Source organism: Xiphophorus couchianus, chromosome 15 (genome assembly GCF_001444195.1).
Source record: "Xiphophorus couchianus chromosome 15, X_couchianus-1.0, whole genome shotgun sequence".
NCBI lineage: Eukaryota > Metazoa > Chordata > Actinopteri > Cyprinodontiformes > Poeciliidae > Xiphophorus > Xiphophorus couchianus.
In genome coordinates, this window is record NC_040242.1 from 14231776 (window position 1) to 14258789 (window position 27014).

The following is a 27014-nucleotide window of genomic DNA, read 5'->3' on the forward strand; positions in this document are numbered from 1 at the left end:
AGGGCGGGGGGCAGAGGGGGGATGAGCAAAGCAAGAGCGACCAGATGAAAAGAAATGAGAAGAGAGGGAGAATGAAGAGACCAGCGGTGGAAAGAGGGAGACAAAATGCGAGCGCCGACAGAGAAGCGCAATGACGATCACAGGTGAAAATCTCTCCATTAAATATCCAATTTCCCCCATTCTGGCCCACTCACTGTCATCAGAACTGTTCAATCGTATCAGTAATGGGCATAATTTCCTGAGTCATTTATGCATAAAGTTTCACCTGAAATTCCCACTCGAGTTGCCTTTGCAGAAAAGCCACTTGTAGACTTGGAAGTTCGGAAACTTTCCCGACTACAAACAAAACGGCAGAATTAAAAACACTTATTAAGATAATGACCTAGAGCTTAGCAGGAGATTGAACTCTAAGGTAAGTTTCTCCAAGTTTATGCTAGAATGTAACCAGATCATTAGCTACCGGTGTAGCTTAATGTGTAATCACTAAAACATTTTGGTCAGCCTAAACAATTAAATATTTTTGCAAGCTCACGAGTATTTAGTGTAAATAATATTCCAAAGTTATTATGTTAACGAAACAACACGGGGATGGAAAAGAAAGTCAGAAATATAAGAAGGAGGACAGACATGGTGCTCTCTGTTTCTTCTTGCTCCTAACATGGTTTCTGTTCAGTGCTGTTTACCATGAGTGTGTTCCCTTAATTGTTGTATTTAATGGTGCAGAAGACGATCAAATCACTTTTATTTTCTCACATGATTCTCTAAATTAATATAAACATATATTGGGGGATAAAATGGCTTGTTATTGGAGAAATTCACATTTTCAAAAATGGATCCTGAAGATTTGGTTCCCTTCAAAGAGCCAGTTTTTCATTTTTAAATTAACTCGCAGTTCCGCTCTTTGTTTTGTTTCGTTGATATTTTCCCCCTTTTCCTGTTGATGTATGGTATTGTTTGTCATAGTCTTAACATGTTTTCTGTTCTTCAATAGGGAATATAGAAGAACAGGGCTTCAGGGAATATTTCTCTTTAGAGCCTGATGACCTTAGGGATGAGCTATCAAGACTCAAACTTTCATCAGAAGTTCAAGGTGTTGATATAAAACCTGAAACTCAATGATTTCAAGTTGAGTGCCTGTTTTAGTCAGTGAATGAGGCATGCTTTTCATCATCGCTACAGATGATTATTTTCTTTTAGATTTTAACAACTCTTCAACGAAATGCGAGGCTTTTAAGTAAAATAAGCATTTCTCCATGTACTGAGGTTACACTTTCCCTGACCAATCCTTGAACTCAAGCACCAGCAAAACTCAGACATAAAACATCTCTTCTAGAATTTATTTCATAGAAAACGGTCAATATGAATAAAATATAAAACCCAATTTCATCATCCCTATGAAAGGTGACCACTCTACACGAGTGCTTCACAGATTATATTAAAAACAGTGGCACTCCATTAGTCATAGCTCATATCGCCATCCGTCTGGCATTCGATTCCTTGGGTCCACACTTTTGTTGGCCTGTCATAATGTCAGGTCTCATAAATCTGGCTGCCAAAGCAGTCAGCAGATGGACAGAGAGGTTCGAGGTGGTGTTTGCCAGTTAGCGCCACTCAGTAAGCACCCTGATGTGTCATGTGAAACAACCGGCATGGATCAAGATGGCAGTATCTTAATAAAAGAAGCGCTGAAGAGAAAAAGCACTGCCGGGCTGTCATTATGGTCACTCATCTTTACTATACATCCCTAGACGGTCTACTGAGAAGCGTGATGAGGAACTGGCTGGCCCTCAGGCAAAATCCATTTTCTCACCTAATTTACTATAATAATCCCAAAACCGAAAAAAAAAAAAAAGTGACAGCAGTTTGGATCTCACAAAGCGTCTGAGTGGAAATCTTACCTTTGAAAAATATTCCCTTCAACCACCAAATGTATTCCCTTTGTGCTGCACTTGTCTTTTTGTCTGTTTTTGCCATTTTTATTCTCAGCTTGAAACAATACAGGACGAAGTACTCCAGCTCTGGAACACACTCGGGGCGCCAGCTCACTTTTGAGCAAGTAATAAACAAAACACACTGGCAGATGTTGAGAGCCTGCAGTATGGTGAAGATGTTTCAATGTAGACATAATGACTTTTACCTATTAACTCAACGGGCTGTTCCGTGTTCGCACAATTTACTTAAAGGATAACAAATCAGGCTGAAATAACCTAGAGTCTGCTGAAAATGTTTACTCTATCCTCCCATGTATTGTTGACCTAACTAAATGTGAATGTACAATAAATGTTTTCTTCCCTCTTTGACAGTACATTAAACCAAACTTATTCCTAATTCCAAAATGGCAGAATAATGAAAGAGAAAACATTGCAGATTTCACATATTTGGTGGAATTGCCCCTTTAAGTTGTATGTTTTGGGTGAAACGGTTTGGTCATCCTTTAACAAGCTTTTGACAAATGTTTGCTGGAATTTTGGCCCGTTGATCCTAGAAGGGCTGATGTAACTGGGTCAGGTTACGTCAGGTGTTTTTTTTTTTTTTCTATGGAGGAACCCCGTAGCAAAACGCCCTCGCAAAAAGATGTTAACAACACCACACTTCAAAGTTGAGATGGTGTTCTCTCTGGCTTGCAAACTTCTCCAATTTTTCCCTCCAAATGTAGCAGCGGTCTTTACGCAGCTACTTTCAGTTTCATCAGTCGGGACATGTATCCAAAACTCAAGATGTTTGACCCTGAGTGCTTTTTCAAACTCTGCCTTTTTATGGCACTTTGTGGTAAAAGCGTCTGCCTCTCTGAGCAGCCTTCCTGCTCAAGTTGGTAAAAGACTCATTTCACAGTGGATAATAACTATCCCTTACCAGCTTCAGCCAACATTTTGACAAGATGTTTTTTTGCTTTTTCTGAGGTTCAGTCGCACTGCCTCCAGATGAATCTCACACCTTTAGGCATCTGATAATTGGAGCCAAGAATCGAACTCGTAGAGGTCCACAGTTCTCTTCCAGATATCTTGTCTGTGATTTTCCAGGATGTCATGCAAGGAAGTGATGTGTCTGTTTCAAACACTTCCACCGGTTTGCCTCCGTTTAACTCAAACATTGTTAGATTCTCTATCAGAGCATAAAAAGACATAAAAGCATTATAGGGGCTTAACTAACTTGTTTAGATCAAAGTAATCTTATTTTTGTTTCTGAATTTAAAGTTACTTACTGATTATTCTGGGGTCGAGCAATTAGAAATAAAGAATTGAGAATCCAATCGGACATGAAACATAAAATTTGTCTGATTTTATCTCAAAGAGTGAGGAAAAACAGAACTTATGTGTCATTATATACAGTGTGTTTTAACTTCATATTTAACTTTACATTTAATCCTTCAAAAGTTCATTTTTCCTCAATTCTTCAGCTCCTCACTGCTGGCGGCACTGTGGATGCGCCTCACATTTCTTTGCAAATTAAGCAGAATGATTAATATTCCTAGGAAACATTTCTTTATGTAAACGTGGCATTTAAATGTCAGAAACACCGGGTAATCAGTCTGGTATTTGGAGCATTCCACCCGTCTGTGTCTCTGACTGTCCACCCCTCTGTCTTCATTTATTTCTGCAAATGCTCCCTTTGTTTTCCTGTCACCAGGATGTTGCTCTCACTCTGTCCAAAAGCTACAACAAAAACACTATGGGATGGGGTCTAATTTTACATTGTAGATTGCATTGTAAGAATCACACTAAATTATGTTTAGCGTAGATGTATTGGGGCAATCAAGGTATCCCACAATTTTTGAAAAGTGACGAATTGAAAACCAGTAAAACTTTCACTCTAACATGCAGTAGCCAGAAAAACAAAAGCTCTGACTAAGGAACATCAAAATACCTTTGTTCCTCTTGGCGGATCTTTTTTTTTTTTGTTGCTAATTTGGAAATTCATGGCTTTAAAAAAATCCATACTGAACGTCATATGGTGACAAATGAGTTAAACCTTCAATGCGAGTTTTTTTTTTTTCTTTAATAGAAACCTTGAATTTTGTAAACCTTGGCTCTGGCAGCCTGGAAATGATTTATCTACAATCATATATTGTTTACATTCTTGCTTCCTCTCTTGCCTAAAGGATGCGAGACAAGAATCAAGATGCGTTCTTCTAGTGCTTGTGAAATTAACATTTTGTGTCGTTTTAAAACTTTGAATGTCTCTTTCTTTTCCCTCTCTCCTAGAATAACACCCTCATATTAATGTTAGGTATTAATGCAGTGACACAATTTTGTAAATTTGGCTGTCAAAATCTTCTCTCTTCTGAGAATGCAATAAACGTATTATAAAAAAGAAATATTTATTTGGTTTAGATATTACTTTGAAAGCTCTTGAAAACATTCCCCATTCTCGGTAGGGGCAGCAATGGAGAATGTTTCATTTTGTCTTGTCTTGTTGTTTATTAATGAGATCATACCTTAATTAGGCTAATAAAAATATAAACCTTACTACTTGTAATTAACTGGGTTGAGGGTAGAGACTCTCAATTCAGAGAGACATACAGAATAGCCTTGCTTCCTTTAATATGTGAATAAAATGTTCAACAAGATAAGCAAGAGCTTTATCCATCATAGAAAGTTGTTAGACATTTAATACATAACTAGAATGACATCAGCAATGACTGAATACTGTTGGTCTTAAAGTTATTTCTTTACACTTTGCTCTTTTTTATTGTGGTTTAGTTTTTAATGTCACATGTCTAGAGGAAAATAATACACTTTTGAGAAGATGCAGATTTTACCTGTCAAAAATTGACATATTTTATTTTGACTTTATGATGGCAACCGACAAATGTGTCAGGTTTGATAATAATGTGATCAAACATTATTATAGCTATTAGTAACCACACCACTTTGAGTGGTCAGTATGACCAGAAAAGCGCTTCAAATTCAGTTCATTTACCATTCACCTTTTATTTATTTTTTTTTATCGGCAGTAGTAATATTAATATTCTATTTTGGTTTTGAATACAAGTCGTTTTTGGCTGAAATTTAGTCAGTAGGATTAGCAGGATTTCTGCTCAAAGCTGTTATCTCATGACTATCTCTCCAGGTTAATTACATGTCATTAATTTCCCCAAAACCAAATGAAGGTTTTAACTTTTTTTCTTAGTCTTGTTTACCTTATTCTCAATACAGCAGGTTAAGCACAAACAAAGACAGACATCATGGAAACAGACATGCAGACACAGCTGGAGGACAGAGTCTCTCTCAGACTATCAATCAGATATGATTATCCTGCCTTGAACAGGAACGTGTGTGTGGCTCCTCGGTGTGTGCTGATACTGGGATGAATGGTATCATTAGGAATAATTGCAGGTTGCACCAGAAGCTCTTTATCGTCATTTGCAGTGATTGATCAACTGATTATCATTAATATCATACACATCAACTCCCCCTTTCCTTGCTCTTCTTTGGTTTCTTTTGTTTCCCACCGCCTCCTCGAACTCTTTGCTGGGATCTTATCTTTGCGCTGCAATGCTGCAGACTAACTATTGAGTTGGGAATCTGGATTCTTCGATACCTTCCTGTCTGTCAGACAGTAGAGATGTATAATCCTTACTTGTTTTTTTGTTTGTTTGTTTGTTTATGCCCCGCTGATCACCAATAACAGGCGAGGAAAATGTACAATTTCTGTTAAATGACTGAGTCAATCTTTTTTAGCCTGACACACCCAAACCATGATTGAACGAACATTGATATAGGAAAACTTTAACAACAAGAAGCTCTGAGTTGTTGAAGTATTTGTACCTGCTTATTTGTCCTTAACTCTGAGTGGTCTTGATAAAAGAGGACAAACAGGCAAAGGCAATTGCTGGAAAAAATTACTGGATCTTCAGATTTCTATAAGGATATCTTATTTAAAGCTTGTTCGCAGATTCTGAAACGGTGCAAGGTAGAATCCCAGTAAAGGTGCAGTGATATCCAACATATGTCAGGAGTTATGCAATTTGTGCTTTTCCTCTCCTGGCTCTTTAATGGCTTTGGCTTCCTTTGCTTATTGCCTTTTCTCCCCTTCTTTATCTTTCATCCCTTCCAGTGGCTCTCCCTTTCTCCTCTCTCATTCTTTTTTTTTTCTCTCCCCTCCACCAAGAAAAATAAAAAATAAAAACTTGTCCTCTTTGTCTGGCTTCCAGCTCATTTGCCTCTGCCTATCCCTCTTTCATCTTCTTCTCTTTCTTACCTGCTCTCCCCATCTACAATGTTCCCCCTTTCCTATTATCTCTCTCTTACCCATTTTTTCCCTCCCCACCTTCCCCCTCCCAACACCTCCATCATCCCCTCCTTCTCGTAATCAGTTTCTGTGTCACTATTCGAGGTAGCCACACAAACCCAGCAACTCTCCTCAGTCAATCCGTAAATGAATTAGAAGCCCACCAATGGGTTTCCATTCATACACTCTTATATCTTAATGGCCGATCTATGCAGGCAGTGCTTTTATGAGAATAAAATGTGCGCTGGCGACTGTGTAGGCTTGTGTGTGAGTGTCTTGGTTTCTGCTTGATAAATAGGAAGAATTAGGAAGTACCTGCATTGTACTCGTGGGTTCTTGTTTACTGCGTAAGTGCATGTATGTGCGCTCTGGTCTGCATGCTTGATGATGAGTGCATTGGCCCGGCTTGTGTGTGTGCCTGAGCACAGTAATGGCAGCGCACACAGTGTGATTCACGAGTGTTTTTAGTAATTTTGAGTGTGTGCACGTGTGCTGGGAGGAAAAGGTAGGAAAGACACCAGATAAACCCACAGATGGACGCCCAGCGGGCTGGGGAACATTAAGTTCGCGCACACACCGATTGGTAAGTAGATACTGGCCTCTCCCTCTCTCGGAATAACCACAAGGGAGGCGAATGAAATCAACCACATCATTAGTGGTTGTGCTGTGTTGCATGTGTGTCTTCACGTGACCAGCCTACAAAGTGTGTGTTGGGTTTTGAGGGTAAAAAAAAAAAAAAAAGGATCACCTTTGGGAAACTGTTGATCTAAATTTCGAGCAGTGCAGAGAGGTGGCTGCAGTTGTAAAAATCATCAGCGACTTTCTTGTCAATTGGTTTACACCAAAGTGTTTCAGCTTCCTCCTTAACTCAGAAGACAATTACACACGTGTGATTTCTTGTGTGCGGGTCGAGGCCAAACCTAAATTAACTCTCGTCTCCCAGCCTTAATGGGAGACATGAATAGAACCTGTAGTTTTCTGGCCAAACAATGAACCAAACGGCCGCCACTGTCACATCATTTAAATACGTTTTATTGTGCTCCAGGTACTCATTACATTAATGGACGCCAGGCACTTCTCTCCCTCCAGCCAGTTGTTATGGGGCAGAAAATGTGGCTGTGTTTTATATTACTGCTATCACTGAGGACCCGTTCGCTCTCAGTGGCGTACGACCAGAAGGGCGCACGTAAACGTGAAAACTCTTTAGTGTTTACTGTGCAGAAACGCACACAAGCATCTTGCATTTAAGCCATTTATGATGTTTTAAATCTAGAGGCCTGTTCTGCTTAGCGTTAGGGGTTATGCATGCAATGCCCCTTTTAAGATTTGTAGTGAAATTCAAGAGACTTTTACATTTTGTAGTAATTTCGAAGTTCTTCTTAGACAGAATTTAAAACAAAAAGTCCCAGAAAAAGTGTAGGATCTTTTAATCAACCACCTGATTGGCAGGATGTAGCAACACGTCGGGGTGGGGAGACGCAGTATTACTCTGTCGCCTCGTTTCCACTGTGCAGTACGCCACTTGTTGGTGTGGTTCAGTCCTCAATCCATATTCAGGACTGCGTTTCCGCCGTCAGTGGAGCAAAACTCAAACGACTAAACTGCTGTCATACTAACGCGACAACAAACGTGCTGGTACATCTTCCTGTCCCCCAATCAACGGACTGTATTGTCTGACCGTACCATACCATTAGCCACAACTGATGGGGACCCAGAAATGGTGCGGTATCGGGCGCTTTTATAATGGAAACAGGTAAAATATCTCACTGATACGCCGTACCGCTCAGTGGAATCAGAGCATATATCCCATGGAGCCGGAAAAAAATTCAGTCAGTCCAGCACTTTCTTTGGCATTTCATTAAAATGGCATCAAACCATAAGAACAGCTTGCTGCAGAAATCTTGTGACTCAGCTCATACATAATGATAAAGTTAAGCCCAAAATTATCCATACCTCTGTCTTTGTTTTACCTGCATGTCTCTTCTGAATGGAAGTAATTTTAATATTTTAGAGTGGACTGGCCAGAGATCCCACTTGACTCTGAATAAGAATTGGCGGAGGGAGCTAAAGATCAGGGCGACGGCCAGGAGGCATGCCGACCTTAAAGCCTCGCAGCTCATTACCAATGATAAATTTGAAAATATCAGTCGAAAACCTGCAAAAATTTGGTCAAGCAATTATATGAGCTACATGACAGACCTGCACTACAGGTAGTCATTAATGCTACCTTCATAAATGTGAGAAGAAGCTGTCCAACCCATGAGCACTGATGCAGCCCCGTGTTGTCATGGAGGCTGCAGCTTTGAACTCTGTGCAGCTCAGAAGCTGTGCAGTCCCTCTCCTCCGTTAGCATGGAGAACATGGTGGCTGGGATTTCATCTCAGTTCATTTCAAATGACCTCAAGGCCAAATGAAAGTGCCACCGGTGTGGGATCTTGTTCAATTAAATGTGTATTTCCACAGCTGATTTAATACTGCGACTACATTGACAAACTGCTTTCACTGATAGGAAATGTTTCTCAGTTACAGTGCCCTCCATAGCTGCTAAAATCATAAAAAACCCAAAAAGAAATTCATCTTTTTATTAAAAATCCTTCATTATTTGACAAAGACTCAAACTTTTCGAATGATAAAGATCAACACAAATCTGAATGATACTTGGATGATATGTTCTATTGTCTTTCCCATTTTGATTACTGGTAAAGGAAATAGTTGAGGTTCTTGCAGATTTTTATGCGGTAGGGAATTTGGAAGGGCAGCTTCATCACTTAGAAATTCTTTGACACGCAGATCAACCTAAAAAGTAATGTGTGTGATAAAAAGTGTTTCAGTTGCATTTACTTTACAGCAAATATTATTGGAGCCACAACATTAGTTACAATGGTTTACAAAAACAACACATAAAATAGTTTTTTCTCTACTTAGCAAATGTACTTAAAAGTAAATTGGGATCATACTGTAAGCTAGCAGCCTGCAGCAGTATGAAATATTTTACGTAGGTAGGGACTTCAGCTTTGAAAAATGGAGGCGATTTCTAAAACGCATTGTAACGTTTTCTGGGTTCTCATGCAAACTGATCCTATTGCCTCATGCTTTGAGGACATGAATATAAATTGGCTAAGCTGCACATAACACCACAAAATGACACAAAGCATTTATTTTTAAAGAATCCCAGGCCTACTTGGTGATATAGGAGCCTTCCTGCCACACTTTCTGCATACATCCCACCTTTCTATTACATCAATTTTTAACACCGCTTTAACATTACTTCCATACTCTTCTCTTCCACTTTGCATCTTCATCCATCCCTTCCTCTTTCTTTCCAGTTAAGATTATCTATACATCTTTCCTGCTTTCCTTCCTTCAACCCAGGCCTGTGTGCATTTCCCCCCTTTTCCTCTCCACATCCCATCTTGTCCTTCACTGTCATCCCTTCTTTTTTAGTCACACATTATCGCTACTAACACTCAGGTCTCCACAGCAACATGAACAAAAACACACCAATTCACAAAATCACGCATGGCCAGTGTGCATCATCACCTTCACACATGCGGCACTAGTTGATATAAGCAGCCAGATACTTGCCAGTGTAATCAACCCAACACGTGAAGACACACACACATCGCTACAGTGGTGCGCCGCCTACACACACACACGCCCTCAGATGTAATCACAGTGAGTGCTGAGAGTGCAGTGCAGAGGTGTGAGAGCTCTCAGTGCTGACTGCCCGCCATCAATCATAAAATCCTTTCTGGGGATTGGACAGCTGACAGTATCGGCATGACACATCGTCTCCCTTTATATCAATCAATCTCACCAAAGGCCGGCAAAAGGCCCACAGATTGCCAAATGATATTGGTTAGCTTTCATCAGACTTTGTGAGTGATTATGTCGAATTCAGGGGGAGAGATTTGGGGGGTTTTTTGTTGTTGTTTTTTTTCGGGGTATTATGAGTTCAGTTTTTTGTGATCCTCAGTAAAACCGCTGCCTCAGCGCAGTGCTCATGAGAGCACTGAAATAACAGTGCTCACATATGAGTCTATATCAGGCGTGATATAGACTGGGCACAGTTGTTCTCATAGTGGGCCGACTTGTTACAGGCTGTGCATCCAGGGAATCCTCACAGCTTGAGAAGTGGAGCTAACTTTTTATCAGGCTGAGACAAGATGATGCTATTTCAGCTAAAAGTGGTCAGACTAGCCATCACTGATATCACATTACCTGTACTTATTTAAATATTTTTGTTTAATTAGTAAAACAAGATTATTTTTTATTTACTTGTAATTAGGCAACTTTCTTTTCGAGTGATCAAAAATTGATTCAAAATCTCTGAATATTTAAAAAAAAAATATATATATATATATTTAAGGGGATTAAGTTTAAAAAAAATACCGTATATCAGAAAATCAGATTTTCTTAAAATGAATATCTTTTGTTTTTGGGTGACTACTTATGTCAAAATTAGATGGACACATACATTTGGATTTTATAATGAAATTTATAAATAGATAATATAAAGATATGATATAAATCTCTGTTTCTGGGATTGCACAATATCAGAAAAATATGTAACCGTGACGCTTTTATTGAAATATCAATTGTGATTAGTCTGAATTTTCTCGCCTCTTTTGTTTACCGTTACACCAAGTTCCCGCCACTCTCTCTAAGAGCGATAGCATCTCAGCAACCAAAACATACAAGAGTTCTGGGATTCGAGTGCAGATAGAATCCATCCAAGTAACCAAATATATCACTGATATTATCGATTGTGAACCTGCAATCCTGAATTACCCTTAAACAGCAAATCCGGGATCCTCGTACTATGAATCAAAAGTTGCACAGATAAAAGAATAAATTAATTCTTTCATAGTTAAAATCTCAAATACATGTCAGCCAGGTGGTGAAGCAGAACAATCAGTCACATGATCGACAAATCTTGTTTGAAATTTTACAAAAACAGCATACAGCGTTCTCTCCACTGCCACCGTACTGAAGCCCGAACTGGGCTTCTGTTTCCATAAGACTGATCTGTAGTGTGATATGCTGATACAAAGCTTTGCTGTAAGCTGAGCCTGTATCTGTTTCTCTTTAGCTGCCACGTTCAAAGATACAGGAGATCGCCGGATCAGACTACAGCACCTGCGTATTTGTGTGACAGTGAGAGCTGGAAAAAAACAAATAAAAAAGCATTACTTGGGAAATCTATGTATCTATGTGAAAGGGAGATGGATGTGGAGCCAAAGCAGATGGCAGGTGTGTAAGGTAATAGGACTAAATCAATTCATGCTGAGAGGGAAGAGGGGCGCAGAGGAAAGGGACGAAAGGAGGGCATGAGAGAGGGATGAGCAGTGGAGGGAAAATTATTACAGGTGAGGATGAAAGTGTAATGCCAAGCTCTTTTTGCACTCATGCATCACTCAATACCTTCTTTGTACCTTAAAGGGATTCAAAAGTGAAACAAAATTCTCCTTTACTGGCATCTTCTGGGGGCTATGTGAGGTGAAGAGGATTCTTCGGATTCATTCTGCAAAGGCTCTGCTGCAGACGACAACACCAAAACTGTATCTGCATGCGTGTGTGCGCATGAATATGAATGTGTGTCTTGCATGACAATTTTTTTATTTTTTTATTTATTTTTTGCCATTTGTGTCTCTCAAAGAACAAAGCCAAGTGATATATTTATAGATCAAAATAACGACTGCTGTTGGAGTGGTGACAGAAGAGCTTGGCAGGCAGGAGTGGAAATGTGACCCACTGCAGATAAGAAAGCCTTTTCATGCGACCAAAAAGCGGGGTCTGACTGTTATCGGGGTTGTAAAACGATGCGCTTGATCTTTAGTTTTAAAAGAATAAATAAATGTACTCATCAAAATGGAAGCAGTGGAAACGCTCGATACCCCTTTTTATCATTTTATATCCTTTTTTAAGGAAGTTGAAGGACTTTTAGGAGATTTAATCTGATTTGCGTGTCCCTATCGTATTAATTACATTAACAACAACATTTGACAGCATAGGAGATTATTATGATAATTTAATCTGTAAAATCTCAGTTGCAATTATAGAAACATTGTACATTTATTAAAGAAAGAGATGCTAGCAGATAACCTGAATAGCAGTAATTAACTGAGGCCAGTGCAAGCTTGTGCTCTAAACCTTTAAATATCGACTGCTGTTTGTCTCAGCATTTTAACAGTCAAGATCTTTTATTAATCTTATTTTTTAATAATCCCACTGGAGAATAATTTTGGCATAATTGTGACAGGTTTCCGATGCACCAACTAGGCCAAGACATCACCAGACGTGCTGAGGTTTTGAAGTTTCTGAGCGCTTTCTGGCCCAGAAGCATCTCAAACTAACTAGATGAAGTACAAGAAAAAATAAATCTGTTATGTAAGTGGAAACAGGGAGATTTGATAAAGCGTCAGACACAGAAATGAGCAAAGATGTTTTTTTTCCCCTTCAAAATACAGCTGCACTGTCATTTTAATTATCCTCCCAGACATTGCAGAAATATGTTTATTTCAAGCTAAACTCTGAATGATAAGCGAACCTGTGAGAATAACGAGCGAGTGTTTGTTTGGGAAGTCATTGCATTATGCATGGTGCTATGCAATTTTACAAATGCACTAAAGTTTAATTAGAACTAAAACCATCAACTTCTTCTCAACCATACTTTTCCAGAAAGCAAATCACATGAGATGCAATAGCTTTTTCTCTTAATTAAAAAAACTACAGTGGTAGCCAAACTACTACTTTTTTTTTTCTTGGAAGGAGATGAGAACGAAGAGAAAACTGATTTCTAGTCCTGTCTGACATCATCCTTGAGGTGGACTCAGCTCTCATTTTTAGATTAATTGTCAGAAACACATTCAGGAGATTTAATCAATTAAGAACTAATAATAGTAACCAACAGAAATATCAAGCTCTTAGGGTGCTATGCATTATTAATTTAACTATTAGCTGATAATGTTCGGTTCACTCAGTTGTTTGTAGGGATGTTATGAAGTTCTGAAAGTATGTTAAGTTTGAGGGACAAAAATAGTACAAATTCATAAGAACACATGTAAGTGTGCTGATGCCCAGAGTCAAAAATTATTGAGTGAAATTTAATTTATGTTAGCTCTAGATGCTCTGAATATAAAGCTTAAAATCTACTTTCTTTTCAAATATTGTCATACAATTAAACATATCAAATCACTAATATAGGTAACAAAGCTGGCTTTATTTATGAACAGCTTCGCATAATTCATCCCTAACATTTGTCAGAAATCTCCATTTCTGAAAAGTTAGATTTAGTAGGAATGTGACTTGAAAAAAAAAAAAAAAATCCATCTATTGTTGTTTTACCTAAATTTAGGTCAACTCACAATGCTTGGAGTCCAGTGATCTGCCCAGTCACCCCCGCACTTCAGCACAACCCATACAATGTGCCAAAGGCAAGATTCGACGAGCATCAAAAGACTCACCGCGCCGCACGGCATTGTATTTTAAACCTCAAGTCCTGCAGCCAGCTGTTCTCTCAGACCTTTTGTCATTGCTTCATCCAAACCTGGATCTGCAGAAGCCGGCTTAACCTTTCATAAGTCAATCATTGCGAGGCCGCTACTACAACCCCACTCGGCCAGCTCAGAGGGGGAACAACAGCAGGTTGACTTCAAGCCCTCCTTGCTGCCTCTGTCCTTTCAGAAATCACACAGTTTGTCAAAAAGCATTTAAGTCAAGGTTTCACTTGTGAAAAGAAGTATCTACTGACAGCATGCAGCAACAGATGGGAGAAGGGAAGTGCTTTGTTTACATGGAGAGAAAAAAGCCCTGCCCTCTCTTTTTCTCTCGGATGTCATGAAAAGGGCTTAAAGTGCAGAAATGGTGAGATGGTGACTTTTTAAACACCATGGTAGGTCTTTAATTTGGATACAAGCCCATGTCTAGCAATTTGCTCCCAAAACTGTCAATGTGGAAAACAGTATTTCTACTGCTAGCAATTGAGATGTTTGTTTTTTAAATTTGAGACCAACATGTATTCCTGTGATTAGTCTGAATTCTACAAGAATGCAGAAACCCTCCACTCACTGGAGACTAGAACTTTCTCTCTGGAGACAAATTTTAAAATTTTTGTCAAGCTAAACTTTTAAGTTAGAGGGAATCTTTATTTAGATGTCTGTTTTTAATTGCACTGTTCCTGTATTTTACCAGTGATGGTGCTGCACCAAGCCAAAGCGTTTGTGCACCGCTTAAGTAGAATAAGGAAGAGTGATGACCCTTCACTGAATAATCCTTGTATTTCAGACCTTTTTTGTGCTTGAATGATTTATAACTTGGTGGTTGAACAACATATTCCTTCAAAAGAACTACAACAAATCCACTGAAAATCAGAAATGAAGCAAAACATAAAGGAGAGAAGAATGACGGTAGACTTTTTGCACACTAATTTACTTTGTGTGCTGATGTATCAATTATCATCACACGTATCGATCGATTTGCTGGCGATCACCTTTGATCTAGTCATTTTAAAAAAGGATTATTTCCTGTGATTACAAGCAAATGGTACCGCATTGTGTTTCTGTACAGCAGGCAAAGAGAACAGAGACATGTACAAGAAGACCCAGATGAAGGTGCCAGATTTACAGTGTAACGCTTTGTAAGCATTTTACTTTGAAACAGAGGGAGGTAATTATTTAGTTAGCTTCAGAACAAAGCAGAAAAAACTGTTAGAGCTGCAAGAATATGTTTCTGGATTTTTCCATCTCATTATTGAACCAAACCTCAACTTTCTGACTTTGAACAGCAAGACTAACCTTTTCAAATGCTAAGGTTGCACCGATTCCCCTAACAATTGCATGTAATCACAGAAATGTTTTACTATGTCAACTTGTAAAACCAGCTTATCAAATCTGTCTGTGAATCTATGAGCAGTAGCTGTTAAGAAGAATAAAAAGCCGCCACAGAGTTGCATAATAATCATCCTGAGTATTTTTACATTTTGCCAACACTAAGGCTCAGTCCTTAATGGTAAATGATACTGCAGAACCCAGACCTGTGCTAAGCAATGTACTAGCGCCAAACTGACTAAGAAAATGTGATTTAAAAAACCCTCCTAAGCTCATTGATAGATTGCACCGTTAGCAAGTCCTTTTGTGAGAGTATATGAAGACACAGAGGAATGTAGAATAAAGTAGGGCTGAAACGATTCCTCGAGTGATTCGAGTACCTCGATTATTAAAATTCCTCGAGGAAAATGTATCTGCCTCAAAGCTTCGTTAAGATATATTTTATTATTTAGCGCACCGGGTTATTACTTGCGTTGCGCAGCGCTCTCACTTCTGAGTTGTTGACAAAAGCTAAGTGTTAGCAGCATAACGTCCAGTTTTCAAGTTCGGCCTGGGAGGATTTTATTGATTGATGATAATGTCCGAGTCTTTTGTCATTTTTTGGGGGACCAATAAGCATCCTTAAAATGACTGGCGCGATGCCTGGAGTACGGCACTCTTTTGTCCTCCCGGAGCTGCTGCCTGGTGGCCGGTGTTCAGAGCGAACAGCGGGGAAGAGCGCTGCGGGTGTATCTATACAGGTGAGCGGATAGACTGAACTCTGCAGGCGGCTGCGCATTAGATGATTAACTTAAGTGTGGCTTTATGGACGAACCGGAAAATTTATTTCATATCATCCCGGTCTCAACAAAAGGTGGCGAAGCTCTTTATGGAACAAAGGTGTCGAACACAAAAGCTGTAAATGTCTAGGCAAGGTGAGAGTTCATCTATTAAATTGACTGAAGATGAATGCATAAACAAAAAGCTGGAGTATAGACATTTTTTATCAGCGTATTTGTGTTTATTAAATTGTATATAATTTCAGATTTTTGTATAACTTTTCTTCAATTTAACTTGGAAAGTGAGCTATTATTGTTACGAGTTAATTTTCTTAACTACAGAAAAGTTATTGTTAGGGACGCTCAACTGTTAAAAATTTTACTGATGTCGATATGCAATAGTAATACTGCTGTTATGTTAGATGTACCAATGTTTTACTTTATCTTTTTTTATCCGATTACTCGATTAATTGTAAGAATAATCGATAGATGACTAGATTACTAAAATATTCGTTTACAACAGTCCTAGAATAAAGATAAAATTTTCTTAATCCTAAGTATGACAAATTTCAATAATATATTGCTGGAATGTATACGGATTGACCTGAAAAGGAAGACTTTTAAAGTAGTGTTTAATGGCATTGTTTGTTGTCATTCAAAGTGCACAGAAAAATTAGCGGGAAGCAGATCCAGAATCAAAGCTGAACGGTCTACATGAGGAAGGTGTCCCACAAAACTGGCAGCTTTGACAGGAGGAAAGTCCAGCAAACCAATTGTTGGAGAGATAACCTAGTCATACAGTTTAAAAAGGCAAATATTAAGAAAATGTATATAAAAACCTTTGAGCTTGAAGACATTCTCTGTCATGATTCTGGCATTTGGCAGCCATTACTAATCAATAACAGGAAAGGCTTAGTTACAGACACAAACTGAGGAATCCATGTCAATATCTGGTCTCAACTGTACTCCATATCTTCACTTCCTATCCATCATCACTTCATTTCTTCTTCTTATTGTCCTCCATTTGTTAAATCACATGGCTCCATCCCATCTCTTTCATTTATTCACTCATTCATTCATTCAAATGCCAGTATTGGTCCACACCCACACATTAAATCTGCTTCATCCAACAATCCCTTCTTATAAGGCTCAATCCCTTGGCATCTTATCCCAGTCGAAGAGCTTCTGGGGCACGACTTATCACGCTCCACAACCTCCGTTGTCCGTGCATGGAAACACACACGCAAGGACACACACACGCACGCAAGCTGACAACTACACAAAGGCTGTCCCTACAGGATGCAGACACAGACATTGTTTCCACAACTCCCTGAGCAACTCGAGTGTCCCCAGAGAGTATTTGCAGAACAGTGAAAGGGAGAATAAGGAACAGGAGAAGGAATGGCCTTGAGAAAAACAATGAAAGATGAAGGGGGAAAAAAAATTTACTACATGAGTAAAGAAACATACAGGAGGGCAGCATAAGAAAGAAAGACTGTGAACAGAATGAAAAGGGACATAGCATAAATGTACAAGTTTATAGCATTACACGCGGCGCCTGTAAGAAAAACCTTTCAGACAGCATTAGATGATGTTTGTTGCTAAGATAAGATGAGATGCGGTTTGTAGCTGGTGGTGGAAATAGAATGTAATTCTGTAGCACATGTCAAGAAAAATTCTCAAAACAAAATGATATTACTACTCCCACCTGGAAGCCCAGTGACTCATTCATCTTGTTTTCTAGGCTGCATATACAGTTTTGATAAATCTAAACTCCTCTTTGCTGAACAAGTGTCTCCCAAAATGTATTAAGCTCAGCAAAATAGCAGTGTTGTTCAGAGAACAATTCAACTTTACCCCGAAACAGAAGGTGTGTGTCTTACACTCGTCACATTGATCTCTCATAATTAAGTGTAATGAAACTCAGGGCTCTTTTTTTTTGCCCATTACGATTTGAAGAGCAGTTTGATGTAATGAGTTCAAAACAACAGGACGGGTGGAGACTTTGGGACCCACCGCAACAACAACGGCAACAACGGCTTTGACAGGATATAAATTCTTAGAGAGAAATAGGATAACTCTCACCTTAAAAAGGGGCTTAATAAAAAATAAAAAAGGTAAAGAAAAAGTCAGCAACAAAGTTTGAGGTGTAATAAACTAAAGCAGCAGGAAATAAAAAAAACAAGCTCCCTCCCTGTGTGTAAATAAATACTGAGGCAGCATTTGACCAAACAGAATCCCAGCTCATCCATCAGTGGTGGTCACACACAAGGTCAGCTTCCAGCACCATCGATACGGATCTCTGCGGCTCTATGCGCCTCTGCTATCACACGCTCAAATCCAGCACATGACCTCTGCGTCATGTTGTTGTTTCAATTTGCTGTCACCAGACCAGTGTGTGTTGATGTACTGTAAATCCAGCAGGTTAAAAAAGGTGACTTAGAAAATCTGAATCCGCTGAAAACACAGATGCTTTCTACCAAAGAATCATTTTTGAGCAATTGGACTATTGATCATGCTCTCTTCACAAGGTTAGGACTGCTTCCAAGTCATTCACCTCTGAATCTAGAAAACCTACTTTTATCAAACCGCCCCAGGGCAGCTGTGGCTGCAACAGCTTGGGAATGTGTGTGTGAATGACTGAATGTAGTGTGAAGCACTGTGGGGTCCTGTGGACTTGATAAAGTACTATACATGTGCTGGTCATTTACCATCTACAACCTCATCTGACTGTGAAGCTGGTTATGATCATGATGCACAGGTTGGTTCTGCAGCTTTTTGGCTGTCATGTCACAACAGTCCCTGTGATGGTTATCATCTGCACAAGGGTCTTGCACAGTCTGAGAGGATTCTTAACCTCCACTGTCAGGGAGTAGCACCTTCAACATTTTCCATCAGTATATCAACATTGTGAGATGATGTCACTGAATATGATATGTACGGCACAGTAATTTTATATCAGATTTCACTGAGTGACGATTAAAGCAGTTTTTCATGCGCTATGTGACAATTGTGAGATATTTATATAAGCTGTAAAACCACTTCTTCTGTAGACAAAGCTATCGACTGAGCTTTTGCTGTGTTCTTTTGTCCTATAGTGTACGCTTGAAAAATGGCTCAGAGTTTATCTGTTTTAGTGTTTCGCTCCTAGATGAAGCCGATAAAGGAGCTACTACTGCCGTTAACTTGCTACTTTTCTCCAACATAGAAAGACAGAAATGTTTCTGGGTGAGTGCTCCTTTTGCTTTTTTGTGTATGTGCTCCGTCTCTCAAACTCCCAGTTGGTCGTGGCAGATGGGTCGAGTGAGTTTCTGCAGGAGGTTTCCTCCTGTTGAAGAGGAGTTTTCCTTTCCACTGCCACTACATGCATGTATGAGGATTTGCTGCAAAGTTATTGGCTTGATGCAATATGCTGGGTTTCCTTAGAAAGAATTTTCTTTGACCAATTTGAATAATAAACTGATTATTATTTTATAACTAGGTGAAACTGGAAAGGATCTAGGATTTAATTGGACAGTTTTTTTTAGAAAGTGCCTTGCGATGATATGTTGTGAATTGGTAATATTAATTAACTGAATTGTCATCTTTCTTCCTCATCATTGAACATGATAAGGGTGTCTCTTTAACGGCATGACAGCAACAGATTGCATCTGAATTGAAGCCTGAGGAAGTCACAACTTCCTGTTGTTACTCATGTGCCCAATTTGGAGGTGTGTGCTTCTTCCCAACATTTTATTTTATTTTTATTTTACATTGTTTGTTTTCCTTCTCGGCATCTTGGAATGAACCTAGTGTGGTCAGTGCTATTTTAAGTTCTCTGAAGACCAAATAATGCAAATCCGGATGGGCCATTTTCATAAATAAAGTACTGTTACTGTCTAACTCCTCCATACAGCACTCGTGACCCAGATTTTCAGACACCACAATAATCAACCATCATGTAACCACTGAAGTGTTGTGCATGCTGGAAGCAGTCTAAAAATTGTAATGCTCTCAAAGGGAAGTTTACTGCCTTTTTTATGAACCACGCGAGATCTCTTTAGAATCTTGTCGAGACAATCGGAGTTCTGCTGATTAAGAGCATCCAGGGAGTGAAGGGGTTGAAGTGCCACTTTCTGTGATTCAGTGCTGATTGATTTAAAGTCACAGTACGTCAGGCCAACCATTTAACTGTTTTCTGAACTGTGATGCTTCTCATTGTTTTTCATACAATCCCTTGTCTTTCAGCAATAAATAAATAAAAACAATCACACATTGTTCTGCAATTTAAGAACAGAAATGGAGTGGTCACTGCCAACTTGCAATTAGGAAAATTTGCATTGAAACGTCTAATTAGCAGATATGACGTGTAGCTATGAAACCATCTGTGATGTTAGTGTTAATGTTAACAAATAATCGCACTATATTGAGAAAAAATGCCAGTGTCTTTGAAAAAAGAACAGTCATATGTGAGTAAATAATATTCCAGGTTAAGTTAAAAAAGCATCTGGTAAAAGTAGAAAAAAATAAACCAAGATTAAAAAGTGGAACTAAACAACACCTGAAAAGCACACGGAAAGCTCTGCAACCAGATAAAAGCCAGTAAAGGCAAATCATTTAATTAATAAAACACAAAAAGAAGTTAAATTTGAATAATGAACTTATACGCGAAAGTGGCCTTGAGAAATTGTGTGAAAGACACGGCAGAATGTCTGCTAAGCGGCAGCAAAGAGAAAAGTCCAAGCATTCAGCACAAATCACCGGATTATGCACCCTTTTCTGTTTTGTTAAATTGGATCAAGATCATTTATTTGGTGCAGGTGTATTTCAATTTGGCATCCAGGAGTAAAGACTTTTACCAGGAACAAGCAGTTAAGAACAACAGGATGAGTAAAGCCTGGAAGCAAAAAATTAAGATGGGTATAATGTCTCAGGCACCTCGATCTTCTGATATTAATCTCATTAACTTTTCTTATTTTCGCCTTTCAAAACTTATTAAACCATTGACACATGAAGCAACAACTCACTTTTGTCCATGTGCATAAACAGAAACAAATTCTGCGTTACGTTCCTCAGGAAACAACAACAAACAAATCCCACTGGCTTTCAGACTTAAACTAGAACAGGCTCAACTTTGGGGTGACCTCATTTCTAAGCTTCAGCTTCCGAGACAAATCAAATGTACCATAATAAAAATTTCACTCAGTTATAAAAACATTGATTTGGCCCCGAAAAATGATTTAGATTTCAGAGTTTTGGGTAGAAGAAAGAAAAGGCCACAAGAAATGAAGGACTTGTAGGTGAAGTACCATGACTGGCCAGCCTTATAGTTCAAAAAATAGCATCTGCTTCTGGAGTTTCTTGTTGGCGCAAAACAAAACGCCAATTGTGGCTTTTAATTAGCCTGGACTGCATTTGATCTTTACCCAATCTGGATAATTTCACAATGAACATACTGTAGATTCTTAAACGCACTTTAAAATTTATGAAAGCTTCATTTCATTTGTAAAAAACACAGAGGACATTTTTAAAGCATTTCTGACTAGTCAAATTTAGATTGGAAATATTTTACATTTATTACAAATTGCGTCTGAGAAATTTGTGGAAACAAACAATGTAAGTGTTAGTTTTCCTAAACGTATATGTAACATCTCGTTTTGTCTGATTGTTATACCATACATAGTCCTGGATGGTATACGCTGGATATATGATAAAATCTCTGAAAAAGACATTTACAAAATCTAGATCACGCAAAGTCACAGTACCTTTGAGCATCTTGGACTGTTTTTTCTACATATTCCATTTTGCTGTCTCAATCGATTTTTTCAGGTTTTATAGGTACGCTGTAGGTTTTAAGACTGCATCTTTTTCTGCATTACTAAAGTTACCTCATCTTTTAGCCTCCAGTTAATGCAGGCATTTGGCCTTTTTTACACTACCGCCCACTGTATCATGCACTAGCTATTCCATCCAGTAAGTTTGACGTATAAAAATAAGGACAGGATTCACACTCTTAATTGTTTGGTACTCCTCAGCTTTTAACACTGAGAAGAAGATGCAGTGTTTTGCTCTGAATCTGTCAAGAGATGTTCGCAAAAATGCTTCTGTTTACATGTTTCTAATCATCGTTTTAATACTTTTTTTTAGAATAGTAATTTCTGGACCAACAAAAAACATTTTTTGCATGAGGTTTTAATCTTTTTAACAGGATTTGAAGGGTGATAAAGATTCATTAAAACTATTCATTTACAACCTCAGTTAAAGTGCCTAGTTTTTTTTTTTTTTCCAAATAAAAGGTGAAAAATGAATTCCTTTAACATGAAGGGCAGCCATATTTTATTGGAGAGCCAGGTTGGGTTATTTTTTAGCTTAAGAAATAAAATTACTACTTGAAAAGTGCATTGCATATTTATTCAGGGTGTCAACAGAGTAAACATTTTTCACATTATGTATGGGTTGCATTATAAACAAAATAGCCTAGCAAAAGTTTTAAAGATTGTTGATTAAGAAAGGTGAGTGGATCAAAAACGTAAGTTTTATCTAGTTTAGTGACAGTTCTAGCTAACTGTGCTTTCACAAACGCTTTTTTAAAAATTTATATGCCACCTTCTTAGATTATATTTTAAAAGCTTTATTATCAGTATTATTTCAGTCATATTTCATACATTAGCTAAAAACCAAGCTTTCTTTTCTGTTATTTTTTACCACAATATTACATTATAAAAGAAACAAGGGTTCTTAATTGTGATTCTACTGCAAAAGAGAAAACAGCAAGTTATATCCATCCATCCAGCCATCCATTTTCTGTTCACCCTTTGTCCCTAATGGGGTCGGGAGGGTCGCTGGTGCCTATCTCCAGCTACGTTCCGGGCGGGAGGCGGGGTTCACCCTGGACAGGTCGCCAGTCTGTCGCAGGCAAGTTATATCTTTAATACTAATTATATTTTAACCTGTTCTGTCATTTTGAAATTTGATCAATGAAATAAGGTCCTTTGGGGTAACATTTATGCAATTTCACCTCAATGTCATGAGTAAAACTATTCCATTTTAAATGTCTTGGATTATTTTTGTCACTGTTATTATCCCAACAGTTTGTGTTTTACAGTGTACCAAACTATTGCGCACCAGGGCGCAAAAGCGGACGTTTTGTGCGTCACTATTTCTTATCGCTTACATCTTTATTTTTTTATGTTTTGGCATGCACCTAAAACGATGTTTTGAAAACTACCTTAAGAAGTCTCCAAAATATGACTCCATTTAGCAATAAAAGATTGAAATATTGTCTTACCTTCTGCGTTCACAACAGAGGTCACAGCAAGAAAAGCCAGGCATCCAAAGAACAAGGAGTGAACTCTTTGGTTAGAACAATAAAGCATCTTTTTCAGCCCTTGTCTGTCTAATATCTTTTTGCTTTGGAAAAGGTGCCCTAAAAATCTCAAGAGTTATTCACAAACTCGCAGGCAGAAGTAGCAATTTGTTTCCTCTTTTTTCTTTTTGGCTGCACAGACTAAAACTGCGCGTCAACCAGTGAGGATGCTGAAGGAAGAAACATAAAACGGCTCAGGAGTGAAGAGGCGCAGCTTATCTTCCCCAAATAGTCGCACTGGCAAGCAGATGAAGCACCTGTGTGAAAAATCACGTCCTCCCGAAAGTAAATACGTCACGGCTCAAAATGTCCAGCATGGGCAGAGGGAGGTGAGCAGGACTGCTGCTTCTCAGCGAGACCAGACTGTTAATAATTACTTTATAATGAGGATATAAAAGTGTAAAAAATAAAAATCAACTCAAGATAATGTTATCAGATCATATTCTTGAATAAAAAGCACAGAAAGTACAGAAACTTTGGATGATTTCATTTCATTTCATTATTTGTATAAAATATGGTTGGAACTCTTTATTCACTTTCATTCTGTAACAAGGCGGCCTTTTGCGGTCGGATTTTACAGTGAGGACGAAAAGCTGAGGCAGTCAGGTGGAAACAGCAGTGGTTTATTCTTCACACAGCATCAACAACACTTCACAGGTGAAACTGCAGCCTTAAATAGTCCCAGCTGTGACCGACCAAACCACCTTTAATTCACAGGGGAGTCTCAATTCATCAATCTCCACCTATTTAAATAAAATACCTTTTACTAAATACAAATATTTCCACTTTTTATAAATATTTTGTGTTTTATCATTACAGTACACCATAATGAAACACCACAAAACCCATAAACAATCTCCTCCCCGCCCCACACACTTTTCAATGGCCTCTCCCGGAAACTATATGTGGTGTCTGGACCCCTGGCGCGGTATTTGTCCAAACACCCTGGAGAGGACACAGAAAAGACAGGTGAGTCACTTCATATTAGAAATCCACACTTAACAGATTACGCACAAACATTTGCTCAGTTTTACCCACCAGTAGCTCATTGCTCTGAGTAACAATTATCCTCCCTTCACAGGCAACCACCTCACCTCTCAATGAGGAGCAGCTGTGCAGAGCCCAGAACAAAAGGCTACATGCTAATCACTAAAAATGCTCAATAAATACAATTAAGACTTCTTGTGTGCAAATTGTTATTTATGTGCAAATCTATGCTTAAAGTGCAGTGCTAAATAAAGTGCTTGTTAATAAAGTGCAAAAAGTGCTTTTGAAAGTGCTATACAGTGATTTAAGTAAAAATAAATGAATAGAATAATGAAGATCTCCTCATTACACGTTCATTTTTTAAAAATAAACAAGGTGCAGAATTCTAGAACACTGTCAAAGGTTACCATAGCCTGGACAATCCTATGATGTCACAAGACATGTTGTGATGTCACCACAGAACTTCACTTGAAGTTCAGTGATTAGTTCTTGTGCTCGTCAGAAAGCACAAGGTCCAGTGGCGACTGCTTCTACAGAAAACCCTGTTTGGATAATTTTTGAGACAGTTTTTGAGAAAAATGGAGACTCAGACGAAGGAATTCTTCGAAGAGGAGATTCAATGCCAGGAAGACGGACGGAAAAACAAGCATAGTCAGGATGCCTGGATCCAAGGCAAAGATACCCAAAGCGGTGATTCCTTTGAAAAGGAAATTAACAGGCTAAAGACGCTCTTGAATTCAGAAAGAGCCAGATTCAAAGAGGAACACCAAAGAGCAAACAACTTGGAAAACGAACTGCACGACGCGAAACTCAAACTAAAAAAATGCGAGTTTAGTGAAAACGACGTTGGCGTGTGCAGTGAAGCAAAACAAGGATCCAATGCCAGTGAGGACATCGTGTTTTCTGAGCTCCTCGTGGAAAATAAAGCCCTCCAATATCAGCTACAATCTTCTCAAGAAAAAGAGGCACTATTACAGCGAGAAATGCAGGAAAGTACGGCCTTATATCAGGAAGTACTTGCTAAGCTAGAAACTGACATTATTAATCTGTCAGAACAGGTGGCAACTTTACAGGAAGAGCTGGACATAGAAAGAACAGCTAACTCTCGAACAAATACGAACAAGAGGTTTTTTAAGATGATAAAAGATGGAAACACAGGACAGAGTACAGAACTGAAGACATCTCTCCAGAGCAAGCTGGACCAAGTCAAAGAGGCAAACCGGGAAATGACAAAGAAATTTGAAATGGATGTTTTAACTCATAAGAAACAGATATGTTCACTGGAGAGGGAGCTGAAAGACGACAGAGAATCTCATGCTGAGATAGTGAAAATCAACCAAATGCTTTACTCAGAGTTGCAAGCTGAGAATGCAACTCTTTGTCAAAAAATGGCTGCAGTGCACGACGATTCCCTAGAGACACAGAGATGCATCCAGAAAGAGCTGGACCAAGCCAAAGACGCAAGTCTAGAAATGGTCCAGAAGTTTGAAGTTGAAATTTTAGCCCTTAGAAAAGAAATAGAAACAATGGAGCAGGAGCACAGGGATGAAAGATATCGTCATGCAGAGGTCGAGATACGTAACGGAAAGAGAGCCAAATTCCTCCACGCCGAGAAGAACATACTACAGAAGGAACTGGATGAAGTTAAACGCGACCTCTTTTTAAATGAAGTCAAATACAGGAAAGAGCTGGATGCGTCAACAGCTGAAATTGAACGCCAACGTTCGCGCAATTATGAGCTCTCTGAGGAGCTAAAACGAAAGGATCAGGAGATAATTGCCGAAGCAATGGCTCCCCTCCCGGTAAAGAAGCCTTTACTGAAAAAGCTTCGACATGCTCTGGGTTTGAAGAAACCGGAAAAATGGAAGAGAAAGCAGCCTGCTGAAGAAAATGAGTAACACTTGTTTATGCTAGGGGCCAAGATCATGAAGCTTCTCACCATAATGGATGGATGTATGGATGGATGAAGATTTGCAATCCACTTGCAAGGACCACCTCATAAAGATTGACGTTTAAAGATTTATTGAAGAAGGGATGAAAGGATGGGGGAATGAGGGGATCAAGGGAGGTGAAGACTTAGTGTGGGGGTAACATGTTGACTTTCACAAGCACAGACCACACCGCAAAGATATAAGTTTTAAGATTTATTAAAGAAGGCATGATGCACAGTGGCGCAGTTGGTAGCACTGTTGCCTTGCAGGAAGAAGGTCCTGGGTTCAATTCCAGGCCTTTTTTCTGCATGGAGTTTGCATGTTCTCCCTGTGCAGGTGTGGGTTCTCTCCGGGTGCTCCGGCTTCCTCCCACAGTCCAAAAACATGAAATGTGTTCAGGTTAATTGGTCTCTCTAAATTCTCCCTAGGTCTGCGTTTGTGAGTATATGATTGTTTGTCTCTGTGATGGACTGGCGACCTGTCCAGGGTGTACCCTGCCTCTCACCAGTTGACCACTGGAGATGGGCACCAGCACAGATCTCAATGGGATAAGGGTGTAAGAAAATGGATGGATGGGACAAAGGGATGAAATTAGATAAATACATGGTATGTATTTATCTAATTATATTATAATTAGAGGTGTGGTCTGGACGTGGCCCTGCTTCCGAACTTAAGTTAACATATTAACATAATTTCGCTAGCATGGACCGCGCCACGAAGATAAAAGTTTGCATGTTCTCTCAGTGCGCGCATGGGTTCTCTCCGGGTACTCCGGCTTCCTCCCACTGTCCAAAAGCATGACTGTTAGGTTAATACGTCTTTCTAAATTTTCACTAGGTGTGAGTGTGTATGGTTGTGTGTCCTGTGTGTCCTGTCTGTTTCTGTGTTGCCCTGCGACAGACTGGCGACCTGTCCAGGATGAACCCCGCCTCTA

At 39.0% G+C, this 27014-nt stretch overlaps 1 protein-coding gene and 1 long non-coding RNA gene across 2 annotated transcripts in view; one reads left to right on the forward strand and one right to left on the reverse strand.

Annotated features, from left to right (window-relative positions):
- The window catches only part of nkain2 (sodium/potassium transporting ATPase interacting 2), a 101704-nt gene that overhangs the window by 57994 nt on the left and 16696 nt on the right, over positions 1–27014 (reverse strand). The window lies entirely within an intron of this gene.
- LOC114158777 (uncharacterized) lies at positions 23593–24343 on the forward strand. Its single transcript, XR_003598470.1, has 2 exons — positions 23593–24131; positions 24244–24343. It is a non-coding gene; the product is annotated as an uncharacterized LOC114158777 (long non-coding RNA).